The sequence below is a fragment of the Chinchilla lanigera genome, unplaced genomic scaffold, assembly GCF_000276665.1.
Source record: "Chinchilla lanigera isolate Chin_1 unplaced genomic scaffold, ChiLan1.0 scaffold00033, whole genome shotgun sequence".
Taxonomy (NCBI): domain Eukaryota; kingdom Metazoa; phylum Chordata; class Mammalia; order Rodentia; family Chinchillidae; genus Chinchilla; species Chinchilla lanigera.
In genome coordinates this window covers 18,034,021-18,048,177 of record NW_004955434.1, presented here as the reverse complement: position 1 = coordinate 18,048,177, position 14,157 = coordinate 18,034,021, and the positions used below count along the sequence as shown (strand labels likewise).

Below are 14,157 nucleotides of genomic sequence, written 5' to 3'. Positions count from 1 at the left end.
TCAGAACATGTCAAAGGGCTGGGGATTTAGCTCAGCGGTATAACGCTTGCCTAGCAAGTGCAAGGTTGTGAGTTTGATCCCCAGTACCAGAAAAACAAAAAACAAAAAACAAAAAACCCAAAAAACAAAAAACAAACAAACAAAAACCAAAACATGTCAAAATTAAAAATCTGGGGTGACGTTTTTCATGTCAGATATAAAGTTCATAATTTTAATGTTTTAAAACCCTAATAAAGGAAGAATTCTGAGACTGGCAGAATAATGTGCACATAGGCATTTCATGAAGAAGAATTATAAATCAACAATGCATAAAGAATGAAAGATAAAACTATTAAGTGGTCCTACTAGGCTAACAGGTCTTCTATTTTAAATATAAGGCAATATTCCCACCACCACCATTATTGAAAAGCAAGACATGAGTAAAAATTTATGACAGTTGTTAAGTAGGCCATACCTTGCTGTAGACACTGTGTGCTTCATTAAAAAATTCCAAGTGCGTTTCTTACCTTTTGATTTAATTACTAAACTTTATCTTGATAGGAATTTGTTTTAGAGGAATTAAGGTCCAAAATGTGCAATAGATACCGCGAAATGGGAAGACATTTTTCAAAAAGAAAGAGGAACTAGGTGGGGGAAAGGGGAAAGGAAAGAAGGAAGAAGAAAAAAAAAAGATAGTTACGCTATGTTTCTCTCAGTTCATAGAAAAGAAAGGTTTGTGCTAACATCCAGTGGAGAATTTTTTATGCCCTGATCTTGTACTCTGAGTAACTACTTTGAAGATAACTATATGCAATGTATTCACTATTGTTATTCTCCTGTTATTTTGTTATGAAACTTTGTTTTACTTTATTTTCCATAAAATAAAAAATAAACATATAAAAGAAATTTGTTTTAGTTTTAAAATCATGTATAATTAATTTTTCACAAAATTTAATATATGGATTCAACATTCTTTAATTTTACATTATTATATACTACCTATATTTCTTCTCATAAAACTAGTAGGATACATTTCCTATAAGAAATGCTAAAACTTGTCAGGAGTGGTATGTACTGGATTGCAAATTTGAGCACAGCCTGTGTGACTGAGACTTTTTCTCAAAATAAAAACTGAGCCTGTTATTATTTTATCTCAAATTAAAAACTGGTGACATTCGCCTGTAATCTTAGCACTTGGGAAGCTGAGGCAGGAGGATCATTGTGAGTTTGAGACCAGCTTAGGCTACAAAGAGAGTTCAAGGCCAGCCTGAACTGCATAGTGAAACCTCTTCTCCAAAAGACAAAATAAAAACTGAGAAATGGGCTGGTAGGGATGTAGCTCACTGCAAAGGCCCTGGGTTAATCCCCAGTACAAAAAGAAAAAAAAAAAAAAAAGCAAAACCAAATCAAACCAAACCAAAAAAATCTTGGTGATACACTGACTACTCTGGTGATACACTGACTATAGGGTTCCTATTTTTTCCTATTCCTGTTGATAGTAGACTATTATAACAACACAAAGGCAGTCCACAAAGGTGCTCATTTCTTACCATGATGCTTGGGGTCAGCAGAAAGCAAGGGAGGAAGGCTGCAGTGGGGAACCCGTTAGAAGCTGGTAACGATTCACTGCTCTGCGACCCTTCCTACCGCTCGTCTTTGTCCAACCTGCCTCCCTACAGCCCGCTTTGTTTCAGGCAGTTACTTTGGACCCAGGAAAACATGAAGATAGCTCTGCCCTGACGTGGGAGCACCTCATGAAAGTGCAATTCTTTTCATTGCACAGGGGACATTAGATTATGTGCAAATGCACATTTTGTTATTTGATTTTGACATTGTCTCATCATGAATGGGTTGTGAGTTTTTCTGTGCTACAAACAAAATTCCAAGATCTAGCCTGACCCGCCTAATTCTGCGCAGGCCGTTCTGGGGAAATGCTGGGAATTACGGTGTGTGTGAATGTCAGCATAAAGTTTGAGAAAATCGAGAAGTGGTCTTTTATCTACTCCTCGTCCTTGCTGTCTAGCTCAGGCTGCATTAGGATAATAAGGCTGTTCTACCAGAAACTGCGCTAATTAGTGGCAGTTTCTCAGCTTCTTTAGACTGCTTCTGAAAACTAATTACTGGGAACCGGAGAATGTAAGTGAATACACACCCTGCGGATATGTGGTTAATACACACACCTCTCACAGGCGCTGATGGGACCGGCCGCTTAATTTCCCCAAAGAGGATCTTCTGGCTTTCCCTTCCCCATCTTTTAAGATTTCCTTTTTTAACAGCTCTGTTAATTTAGGTTAAGTGGCTTGGTTGTCATGGAAACCAGTGTTCCTCTCCGGCTGATTGTGTCAAAGGCATCATTAATCTGTTTTCTCAACTGCCTCTTCTTCATCCGTCTAATTGCAGCTCCCCTTCCTCCCTCCTCCCTTTGGATGACATCATCTTGGACATTTTTAGGACACCATATGTGAGATTCAGTGCAGTTTATTTTCTACTCAAATTTCGTATCACCATGTTAATTGTCCTCTTCCCACCCCTCTCCCCCAGGAAAAATGGGGGTTTCCCACGTGGGGCTGCAGGGCCTCTCCAAAGGTGAGGCTGGAAGTGTGAATTTCAGATGCTTCAGGTGCAGCGTAGCACTCTAGCAAAGGAGACTTTCCCAACTTCGCCTCTCCCTTTTCTTCATCTCCTCAATTTGCCTTTTTGAAAACAGACCTTTTTTTTTTTTTTTTCTGATGCACAGTTCCAACAACTTGAAAACAGACTGTAAATAACCCATTGTGCTGTTGTGTTGGGAAGCGCGATCCTAGAGCGCGAGGAGCCCCTCCAGTTGGGCGAGCGAGGAAGAAGTTTAGCTCAGGAACAGGACGGCCGCCTCCTGCCCAGATGGCCCCTGTCCTGCGGAGGGGCTGGAGCTTGTTTATTGTCTTGTCCGCTCAGAGAACACTCCGTGCTCTTTGTGTGCGTTGCCTCGTTGTCCATTTTCACACACACCTACCGGGCAGGAAAAAAAATAGCGTGGCCCCGACAGCGCCTCCTGCAGCACTGGTTCATGGGAAAGTTCTCAACTAATTTGTCCCACTGGACCAGCGAGTGCGATCCTTCCTCACCCATCATCCCGAAGGCTTGTGAGCACCAAGGACATCTGGCTGTGCACGGGGCACAGTGGGGGCTCAGGCCCCACCCACACTCGGCTCCCTGGTCCTGGCCATGGCAGCATCTGTTTATTTTTGTGTGGTGCTGGGCTTTGAACCCAGAGCCTCCTATACGCTTGAGGGGTGCTCCACTGCTAAGCTGTGCCCTCAGACCAGGGAAGACCTTCCGGAATTGTTGGTATTACCACTTTCCTTTCGGGAAACCAAATCTCACCTCTTCCCTATGTAAAATAGCTGCTGTTTTATGGGATGGGTGGTGCTTAGGAGCTTGGAACTCATATCTACTTAAATTCAGTCACACGTCATTTACACACAAATCAGGTATCAGATGAATTTTTTCATTTTGTAACAGCAGACATAGGGTTACAGTCCTTACATCTTTGTGACATTTACTCAATTCTGAAGGTTCATATCTTTTTCTCTATTCCTTAGACCCTCATTCTTTCATCCATTTATTATAGCATGCATATCATTTAATTTAATTTGAAAGTATGTCCCTTCAAATATGAGATATTTAAATCATACTTCTTATTTTTCTGCCCAGCAGAGGGCCTGACACCTAATATTTAGTGGAAATATTTGTTGAATAAGTAAATGTGCACCTAGCACCAAAATCCCTTTGATTTATAGCTAAGTCAGTTTATTTTATTTTATTTTATTTTATTTTTTTGGTTTTTCTCCGGTACCAGGAACTGAACTCACGACCTTGCGCTTGCCAGGCAGGTGCTTTGCTGCTGAGCTAAATCCCCAGCCCTGCTAAGTCAGTTTAGACTAGGAAAAAATGCCCACTAAACTTAATTACAAATTGAATTCATAAGATTAAGAAATATTTCTATTTTTTTGGTGAGAGGAATGCAGCGGAAAGTAAGGAAACTAAGTGAAGTAAGTTGGTGGTTAAGATTTAGCCACAGCAGTTTTCTTTTTTTTTTTTTGAGACACAGTTTCGCTATGTAGTTCAGGTTGGACTTGAGCTTGCTGTGTAATTAGGTTGGCCTCGAACTCTTGGTGATTGAGGTGATTACAGGCGTGTGCCACCATGCCTGGCCAGGGTGGAAGTTAGCTTCTGCAATTTTAAGTTAAAAACATTTAGAGGCGTCACTAGAATGATGTGTAGCTCTCTGGCCGAAGTCCCTAGGAGGGAGTTGGTAGCACAACAGCCCAGCAAGAACTGGCAGCAAGGACGGATTTTATTTAGAGGGCACCTGGCTCTGAAGGGCCAGAACAGCAACTGTCCTGCAGAGTGAGAGGGTTACAAGCGGTAGCAGAGAAGCGGGGAGCTGGAGACTGTTCTGGCATCCGTCATTGTAGGCTGTGCCCACTGGTCTGTTTCCTGTTTTCCTAAAGTTCCCGTTCCCCTGGAGCTGAGGGCCTCTTGGTCTGGAATGGTCTGTTCTATAAACAGGAGCCGGGCCAGTGAGAGAATTGGTATTGTGGTGAGGGTAAGACAATGGAAGGGGCAGAATTCATGTGAAGATGACCTCTGTGCTTTTCCTTGCAGGTAACAGCGGGGGTGGCAGCTTTGGTAGGTCAGATGGGGAAAATGGGAGAGTTAACTTGAACATTAACTCTAAACCAGCGCCAGTGCAGAGTCCTACTGGGCCTTTCTGAGGAAAACATGAATGTGACGGCTACTTGTGCCGTGTCAACTTGATTGGACTGAGAAATGCCTGGCGGAGTAGTAAAGCACACTTCTAGGTGTGTCTGCGGGGTGTTTCTAGAGCTGACTGGCACATGGGCCAGCCGCCCGAGGGAGGAAGACCCATTGTGACTGTGGGTGGCACCATCCAGTAGGCTTGCCACATGGGCGAAAAGGAAGGAGGAGGAAGCCAGCCTGCACTTGAAAAGCCGTCTTTGGCTTGAGTGGGTGCGCCTTGGTATGCTACGGTCTGTGGACATCAGACTCATACAGATTACTTCCTAGGGAGTTTCCAAGCCTCCAACCTTGGACTGGAGTTGCATCCTTCTTTTTTCCTTGAGTTTATTTTTATTTTTAAAAACAGGATTTCATTATATAGCACAGGCTGGCCGCAAAGTCATGATCCTCCTGTCTCAGTCCCTGGAGTGCTGGGGTGATAGGTGTGCACCACCACACCTGGCAAGAAATAATCTTGTATTCGCAGTTTGGGGTGTGTCCCGGGGCCACAGTGCTGCGTCCTCGATCTCTCCTGCTCTGCAGTTTCCAGCTTCTTTGACAGAGCAGCTGATAGATCCTATGGTTCTCCAGGAAGCAAATGGCCATGTGGATTCTCCTGTCTCTGATCCTGTAAGCCTCCCTAAGAAAGCCCCTTACACAACTGCATATGTATTGCTTGATTCTGTTCTGTTCTGTTCTCTTCTATTCTGTTCTGTTCCTTCTTTTCCTCTAGAGAACCCTAACCAATACAAGGAGGAATCTTTAGGGTATATTTTTCTCAGATAGCTAAATCTTTAGTGCAAACGTGTAGAAGCAAAGTGTCTGATATACTTTAAGCAGAAGCCTCTGATGGCTGAGATCTGGAATGTTCCCCCAAAGCCTCGTGCACTCGGAGGCTGTGCTGTTGGAAGATGCTTGGATTGTGAGGGTGCTGTCCTCACAGCGGATTCCTCCACTAATGGGGTCAGCAGCCGAGTGTGCTGGTGGGAGGTGGGGTCCGGCCAGAAGAGTGGGTCATGGGGGTCATGACCCGGAAGAGTAAATCTCCTTCCCCGCCCTCCTTTCTCTCTCTGCTTCTCGGCTTCCATGGCATAAGGAGCTTTTTCCCTGCTATGCTCCTCTGCCATGCCTTGGAATCGGCCAACTGTGGGCTGTGGGCCGGAGAAAACCTCTCTTCCTTTCATTTGTGGTTACTGAATGTTGTGTCTTAGTGACAAATGCCTAAGACAAAGCCCTCTATCCATGCTGTTGAAATTGCAGATGAACTAGGAGAAGAGGGAATGAGTACTGTCTTGGTTACTTTTCTCTCGTTGCTGGGACAAAATACCTGATGCCCAAAATGAAGGAAGGAAAGGTTTATTTCGCTTACAGTTTGTGGAGGTTTCAGTCCATACTTGGCAGATTACAAGGCAGACTGGCACATGGCAGAGGGCTACAGCTCATGGCGGCAGAACACAGCAAAAGCAACAAGCACACTCCAGGGCAGAATGGGGGAGGAATGGCCTCAAGCAGCCTCTTCCTCTCCCTTAGATATGTAAACTATCCACCCCAGGGCGGATGTAGCTCTCAAACCCATACTCAAACTCTAAAAGCCTGCCCCATGGCCTCATGAGGCTTTGGGGGGACACATAGACATAAACCATAACAAGTACTTAGGAACTACTGCTGTATGAAGAGCAAAAGTGTATTTGTGAGAAAATTTGCTGTTTTAATTAAGAGAGATCAATAACTTTGTACCTAGGAAATCATTCATTTTCTCTGTGACTTTTTTAAAATTAAAGAACAGTTAACCCCCGCAAAAAAGAACAGTTAAGCCCCAAAAAGGGAAAGAACCGAGCCTGTCCAGTATCAAGTCACACTGTCTGCCTCCTGCTGCCTTATGCTTCCTGGCCTCCCTTTGCACATTTATTCCATTCTCTCTCCTGGCCACCTTAGCCGGTGTCATCACTGATCTTGCATCTTCAGAACTTTATCGTGTATGGTTCCCAAGTGGCCTATGGCCTACTACATGGGATATTTCCATATTCAACCTCTGGAAGAAAAAAGTTGACTTTCTCAACTCCATAGTTGTCAGGAGGTAATGCTTATTGTCTATGTCATTCTAAGAGTCATGGTAACAAAGGTGCAGCACAGGGTTACCTGGCTTGCCACCCAGGTGCTGGATATGTTGGAGAGGGACACCGCAGAGATCATGGAAAATGAATTTAACGAGGACAGCGCTCAGGACATGCCGTACCCTTGCAAACAAGATCATCAGCTGTTTCCCAGCTGGTCTTCGGGATAAACAAGAGCATCTTTTGCCAAGGTTTATAATATAGTGAGCAACAGAAGCATTTGAATAGAGGCTATTAAATCTTACTATTTTCCAAATCCTTTCCCAGAACTTTACTGCTGAAAATCCAGGTTCCATTTCCTGTTTAAGGAGGTGCAGTAGGGCACGAGAGCCACCAGATGTCACTGTTGCGGGTAGCATGCCACCGTCCCGGTTTGCATCAGCGTAATTATTTTACTAAGCCCTGATGGACTCCAAGAAGTCAAGACTGCCTCTCCCGATGTGAAGCCACAGTGAACGGCGAATTGGGTGGTTTATCTGCAGCACTCTTCCCAGAAGGAGACTAAGGTTCTTTTTGTTTTGTTTTTTTTTGGTATTTTTTCTGGTACCAGGAATTGAACTCATGACTTTGCGCTTGCCAGGCAGGTGCTGTGCCACTGAGCTAAATCCCCAGCCCCGAGGAGACGAAGGTTTACAAAAGCACAATCACCCAAACACGCTTGCTTCCAAGTCTCTGAAGAAACCAATAGTTTTTCTATACACCAGCACTGGACTAGCTGAGAAAGGAATCAGGAAAACAATTTCATTCACAACACCTTTAAAGAAATACCTAGGGGCCAGGCATCGTGGCACATAACTGGTAATCCCCGCACTCAGAAGGCTGAGTCAGGAGAATGGCCATGAGTTTCAGGCCACTTTGAACTCTGCAAGAAGACTCTGGCTAAAAAAACCCAGAAGAGGAAAACAAACAAACAAACAAACCCTAGGGATCAATCGAACCAAGGAAGTGAACGACCCCTACAATGGAAATTTCAGAACATGGGAAAGTGACTCTCCACCAAACAGATAGTGTCTTCTGTTCACCATTCGACATTCGTGTGTTTGATTTCGTCAAGATTGCGTGATTCTAATAGATAGTATATTACACACATGCAAAATAACAGAACCCTGCGTATCCAGAAATGTGAAGGACACATAGCAACGGCAAGGACATGCTGTGTGTTCTAGATGGCTTCCCTTGCTGAGGAATGCGAGGCTGGAGGCTGAGTGCCGCCGGAAGAAGCTGCCCTTCAGGTCACCTGCCCCTGTGGAGACCACCTCCTCGGGGTTTTGTTTAGCTTAGCTCTGAGACTGTTGTGTGAGTGCACAAGCTGGCGTGTTCTTGTTTTGTGGTTTCACATTCCTTCCGTCCTTCTGTGCGTTACCTTTTCAGTTTTTTCTTTTTATTCATCTTGTATCTTTCTGTTTGCTTTTCTCCCTGGCCTCGGTGACACTGTCATCTTTGTCTCTAAGTCCCAAGACCTCTGGAGGTGTTTCTTGTCCCTGTCATGGCAGTTGGTTACGATTCTGGAACCCCGTCTGTTGATTTTTCTCATAATACCCTAGATCATCCACAGAAGAAGATTCTTAGTTACTGAACACACATGGCCGGTAAGGAGGTCAGAACCTGAAGGGTCCTGCTGGCTGCATGGGTGGGCAGCGTGGCCGACCGAGGCCAGGGCTTCCCGTGGGCCACTGAGCAAAACATTGCGCCCCAGGGTGTAGCATGCAAAAGCAAGTCCATGCAGAAGAGAGTTCGAGAAGTGCTGCAGCCTGCTATTCTTTAGGGAGGTTTACCATTTACACTGTGCATTTATGGTTCTAATAGGAAACCGTGACGCTGTTCTTAGCCCAGCCTTGGCCACTTGCATTTGATGCCGTCACTGATGTGCAGACCCCACTGGTGTCTGCCGCGCTGGTGCTCGTCGGATGATCTCTGGATCAGATCTGGATGATCTCCGGGTCACTGATGATCTCTGGATCATCCCACCCTGGAACAGTGGGGGTAGCTGGGTTGAAGGGATTTGTAGTGCTAGAGAATTTTGTACATCCAATCTTTCTAAGGAAGAAAACCTTTCTTTCCAGTTATTATTTTCTATTAGTACAAGTTATAACTTAAGACGGCTTTCGTTTAATGCTGTGTGCCAATACTATCATGAGGATGCAAAGATGAATAGGACATAGCTTTTGTCAAAAGGAAATCCAGAGGCGAAGCTTGTAGTCTTATACTACTTGGCTATTATATTTCCAGTTGTGATATTTAGTCAGAGAAATGTTGCTTGTAGTGTGCTTAGTATGGTAACTAGGTAAGCCTTCAATAAATAAAGGCAAGCATTATAGCAGTGTAGTTCATTACTTTGAGTTGCAGACAAGGTTGTCGATAATTTAGGCCCTTCAAACTGCTTTTCCTTGGGGAATTTTAAGAAAACTAAACATAAACTTTAAATAGATGATTCCACTTTGTGAGGAAGACTGATTTTAGATTGTGTAACATTGTACCTACAGCTACGGGAGCGCCCCCTGCCCCTTAGGCAATTTATCTACTTTTCATCTCAGAGGCATTGAGACTAAATGGTGATCTGGTTTTATTGAATTGATTTATTCATATTGCCCCTTGAGAGGTTGTGAATAACTCCTTCAGAATGCTCCCCTCCTGTCTCTTCTTTGAGAAGACATTTTGGAGGACACTGGCAACTCTTTTGCAGATAGATCTGTGATTCTAAAAGGCGTATTCCAACTTAGGACAAAAGCTAATTTTCAATATCAGTGAAAGCTTTGCTCACAGACAGGATGAAGAAATTCCTAGCAGAATTTAAGAAAAATCCTTTTGGAGGTTTCCCATTGATTTATGGCCTTATAATTCCTGGAAGATAGTATGTAGGATTATGGGATTTATTTTGTGTGTTTGCTATAAGGATGAAATAGAGTTTTGGGATTATTGGGACCAGACACAAAGGGAAACTATATAGGCTCAGTGGATAAAAAGAAATGTTGAACAAGTCCTCTACGAGACATATCAGGTAATAAAGCACCAGGGCCAGATGGATACACAGCTGTATTGTATAGAACATGCAGTTATAAATTACTTCTAATTTTAGGAAGGTTTATAAACTTGCTTCAGGAACCATAGAAACTTCTCCCTGTTCCAATTTCACTGGCAAGGGGCTGGGGATTTAGCTCAGTGGCAAAAGCACCTGCCTGGCAAGCGCAAGGTTGTGAGTTCGGTTCCCGGTACCGGAGAAAAAAAAAAAAAACCAAAAAAAAAAACCAAAAAAAACCAATTTCACTGGCAAGAAAAAAGAAATGTATAGAAATGTTTAAATGATTAAAAAAACCCCTAAACCAAAAAAAACCAATGGCTATTAGATTTATAAAGCTATTAGGCAGTATATCTATCTTGATCAAGTGGATTTATTTTCTGGAATTTAATATTTACTACCTAGGTAATATTAGAAATATAGTATAGAGAAATATAGTATATCATTGAAAAATAAGTGTGGATAAAGCCTTTGCTTAGTGAAGTGGGCTGAAAATAAAGCACAAATCTCAAAGAAATAGTCACTGCAGTCTTTTGTAGAAATTTCAAGACAAGCCTGAGTTCAGAATATATTTTACTTTTTTGTTTCCATGAACAGCCCTGGAATAATCATGGATACATCCAGCTATTTGGCATTTTACATATTTTTAATGGGAAAAAACATTTATGTCTAATACTGGGTTTAGTAAATTATGATACGTTCATATAAAAGATATTATGCAGTCGTTACAAATAATAGAGAAAATTAACACCAAAAGATGGCTTTCATATGTTAGTCATAAAAGTGGGTTCCAAAGCAGTCTTTTGGGGATGATTCACTTTTGTGAAGTAAAGTATCTTCAGTGTCCACCAGGGGTTTTGTTGGAATCAGTTAGACATTGAGACCCAAGACTGCCTGAGGATACATTTGGCCCCAGCTGCTATGGAAGGTGTCACACGGGAAGCACAGCCCACCTGCAGGCAGGGCCAGGTGTTCCGTGTCAGGAGGTGTCTTCGCAGCTGGACAGAGCTGGCACAGGGAGGGTTAACACAGAAGCAGGGCAAGAGCTGCCTTGCCTTGGAAGCCTCAGACCTTACAGTGGCTGAATATGCCTTGTGACAATTCAGTAAACTTCCAGGGTCACATTTCAGTTACCAAAGTCACCACCCTCAAGGAAACCCGCACTTGGAGTTCATTTGTAGCCTTTTCCAAACTGGGTGTAATTTACCAACCAAGGGTCATCTTCGTCATTAAGTAATGCTGCTTCATGTCACAGCTGATGTTTTCCCTGTTGAGCAGTCTGCAGTTGAGGTGGAGCTGAGAGCAACAACCAGCCCTTAGATACACACGATGACAACGTAGTGAGCTAGAGACCTAAGGAGAGCTGCCTGGTCTCTAGCGTGGCGCTTTCGCCCATGGAGCCAAACTCCTCAGCAGTTTTATCACGTCTGTAAGAGACTAGAGCTAGAACATTAAATAAAGTGTCAGTATTCATAGAGACGGGCTTTTGACTCTTCACCCACAGTTTGTTCTATTAATCTTTCTGGATCTTTTCATTTGCTCTGTGGATACAAGTTACTTTCTTAAGTGATTTTCTCTTTACTTGTTTAGTGCTCTGGCGGGAAGTCCATTTCCTCCGTAGAGGCTGCAGCCCTGGCTCTGCCCTCGGTCATCCTGGGGACAGTGGTCTCAGCAAGGTTGGCTGCGCCTCTGTTTCTCCATCTCCCCCAGGCGCTCCAGCTCTGCTGGTATCACACCCAGACTCTGCATTCCGCTAACTTCCAGCTGACCGACTGACTGCGTGATTGTTTTCGATAATGCTGTAGGACATGAAATGCTCCATAATCCTTCTGGGCCCTTGTGAGGCCTTTCTTTGAAGTTTGTTTTGACCCTGAGAGAGCTGTTCTCAGCCATCCTTTCCCCTGGTTCTCCCTGTTGAACTCCCGCTTGGTGGTCTATGGTTTCACTTCCTGCTCTCATAAATCTCCTGGCCTGCTCTTCATTGATGAAATAGCTATGGTTTCAACAGTGCCCTTGGACTCAGACGTCCCTGCATTCTATTTCAAATAGCATCATGCTTTTGAAGAGAGAGTCTAAGATTTCTGTTCGAATGTCTTGTCTTAACTCCTGGGAAAACCCTTTATGCCACTGATCCAGTGCTGGGAGGAGGGACACCGACCCACTTCTCTCAGAGCGACACTTCTGCGCTGTGGGTGGTGCTACGTGGGGGGCAGCTGTGGCCTTCTCTGCTTCCCTTTCCTCAAGTGGCCTCTTTGCCCACAAGTGAGCTGAAAGGGTGGTTTTGAGGTAGGATAGAAGATGTAATGATAGGTAGAAAGGAGAAAAGGAAATAATTTAAAAATTGTACTTAAAAAAAATCCTGCAGCTTCCAGACACAAAAGATACACAAAGTGACGGTGCCTTCTTCCTTTCCACGAACTCACTCAAAAAATTCTACAGTCTTAAAGATAAAATTAGCCTGTACATGGGGTGCTGGGCCCACGCTCTGCACCTGTAAATTGCTTTTCCTCCCACAGCTCTCCACCCTCAAGGAAGCAGCCCCGTGAGGTGGGCAGCGCCTCTCAGCTTCCAACAGACGTAAGTGGGTTGCTTTCTAGCACAACCTGGCAAGTGGGGCCCCAGCAGAGAGCATGTATACGCGTCCTGCACCCTGAGACCTCACACATGCATCCCGCTCCAGACACGGTGCAGCTCATGCATCAAATGCCCACATTCCCTTCTGAGTGTGCACATTTTTTCCTGCTAACGTGTACCAACTCCACACAAGAAATGGAAATATTATGTACTGCAAACATGTACTAATAAAGATACACTTTTTCTGTGTTTCCTACTGATGTGTCCTGGAAATTGTTCTTCTATGTTGAGACTTAGTCTGTGGGCGGGGTGAGCTGAGATTCCCATTTCCTCTTTGGGGAGCTTCTTTAGACCCTCTCCGGTGACTCATCCACATTCACATCCACATAGTTGCTGAATGGAGGGTAGAGTAAGACAGTACTAGGTCTTTCTGACAATCTTCCCTGGAATAGAGATTCTGCAGCGCAAAGCTAGGGGATGAGAAGTGCTGGCCGCCTGACTGTCCTGGGTTTTCTGCTGAGGGAAGTGGTTTCCCCCAGGAAGTGGGTGCCCTGTGTTCTCGGCTGCACCAGCCTAGATTTGTGCATCCATCATGCTGAGCTGTGAGTGAGTGATGTTATCAGTTCTTCCTGTTCCTATGGAGATTTTTAAAAGTCAGTATTTCCCGGTTGCTATATGTCCCCAGAGTCTGGGCATGGTAGGAAAACACTCTACCACTGAACTCCATCCCTAGCTGACTTAAATATTCTTATTTTGCTTATCTGTAGTTTGGGCAACACAATTTTTTTTTGAAGTGGAAAAATGTTTAACAAAAGAAGCAAATTAAAACAAATCATTCTTCACTTGTTGGCTGGGGAGAAAGGGATAGCACCAAGCTTGCGATCCATTTTGTCCCTTATAGTGAGAGACTCGCTGGAAAGAAAGGTGACCTGGTCCAATCTCACTATAAACATGTAAGTGAAAGATCTCTTCTCAGACACTCATGGCATTCCCTGGCAGGAGAGCTGTCAGCTCTGAAGTGTTGGTAACATAACAGGGTATTCCTGGTTTGTCTAGAACTGATCGTATTAAACCAGGAAGCGATGGCTCTATAGGCATGGCTGTGGAAAAAGTCACACAGGCTATGTGACTACGTGGATATATTTTATAACAAATAGCTTTCTTTTGTGAAAGTGATTATTACTTCTGTTAAATTTGCCTAAAGAGCAAGAGAGGATGTGGAAAACTGTGTTGGAGATCTTGGGCTATTTGGTGAGACCCAGTCTCAAAAAAGAAAAAAAAAAAATCAAATCTGACATTTGCTTGAATCTCCCAATTAGTCAGACAGAATCATCAACAACTCTGCGAATTGCACGCCCCAGCCCCATGCCCCAAATGACCCTGTGAACAAAACAAGAGGCGTACAGGAGAAAATACCCCTAGCTAAGGGCAGCACTTTAATGAGATTTAGGAAAGGAAACTGTGATTAAGACACGCTAGCCCCTAGGTGTGTTTACTTATCACTTATTATTTCCATGACTGTTTCTTGAGCTATGATGAGGGGGTGATCTCTTCTAGTGGAATCATTACAGTCATCATCGAGAAAGACGGTGGGTTTCAGCCGCTTTCCATTGTATGCGAGATGCTGGTCTTACTGACAGAATTATTCCATGTGAAAAAAATTGACAGCCCCCAATACACTAACACGTTGGG

The 14,157-nt window shown here is 43.9% G+C and overlaps 1 long non-coding RNA gene across 1 annotated transcript; it reads left to right on the top strand.

Moving 5' to 3' along the window:
• The first annotated feature begins 4,431 nt into the window (after window positions 1-4,431).
• LOC106148954 lies at window positions 4,432-5,427 on the top strand. The gene is made up of 2 exons (XR_001234768.1): window positions 4,432-4,626; window positions 5,249-5,427. It is a non-coding gene; the product is annotated as an uncharacterized LOC106148954 (long non-coding RNA).
• The last annotated feature ends 8,730 nt before the right edge of the window (window positions 5,428-14,157 follow it).